This window comes from Penaeus monodon, chromosome 15 (assembly GCF_015228065.2).
Source record: "Penaeus monodon isolate SGIC_2016 chromosome 15, NSTDA_Pmon_1, whole genome shotgun sequence".
Lineage (NCBI taxonomy): Eukaryota > Metazoa > Arthropoda > Malacostraca > Decapoda > Penaeidae > Penaeus > Penaeus monodon.
In genome coordinates, this window is record NC_051400.1 from 10,763,726 (window position 1) to 10,764,450 (window position 725).

The 725-nt window shown below is 33.9% G+C and overlaps 1 protein-coding gene across 1 annotated transcript in view; it reads left to right on the plus strand.

Annotated features, from left to right (window-relative positions):
- LOC119581740 (divergent protein kinase domain 1C-like) overlaps positions 1-725 on the plus strand; it is a 7,970-nt gene that overhangs the window by 5,211 nt on the left and 2,034 nt on the right. The window lies entirely within an intron of this gene.

Consider the following 725-nt stretch of genomic DNA (forward strand, 5'->3'; position numbering starts at 1 on the left):
TTTGAAATACTATGTTTTGGTAAGTACCATGTTGACTACAGGGCAAAGATTTGTACGTTTCACTTAAAAAGCGATGTAATGACATACTGAGGAGCTAGGTTGTTTTATAGTAAGGAAAATGAAACAAAGAGCTTTACATTTTTGTAATTATGTACACTGTACACTAGCCACTTAACTTGGTGTTGCTAGAGTTTACGTAAGAGTAGATTCTCCCGTATTACAAGTATCCTCCACTGAATGTCCACTTCACGCAGATTAGATGTTATGCAAACACCACGTTGTATGTTCATGTGGAATGGTGTGATGCACCTCTGAGGACTAAATAGCACTGGTCTGGGTTATGTTTTCAAAGGAGAATTATTGAGATTGATATACTCAAGAAATATATAATATATAAGAGTGGGTGCTTGAGCTGTGTGGCCAGACATTGCATTAAAGGATGTTAAACAGGGAGATGATTGCTTATAAAAATACAATGTTAAAATGTGGGAAATTTCTGTTTAAAACACCTAGATTTACACCTTATATTTAGGAATGTCGTATTGTGCATAATAGAAAATGTTACTGGTTTCCCTCAGAAGCTGTGTATTTGAAATGTTGTATTTACTGTGATTTTATATAGAATAAACTCACAACAGGAATTTTATCTTATGTTGTAACACTTGGCATGAGAAGAAGAATAAGCAGATAAGATACATATTCAAGGTAGATATTCTTATGCTCTT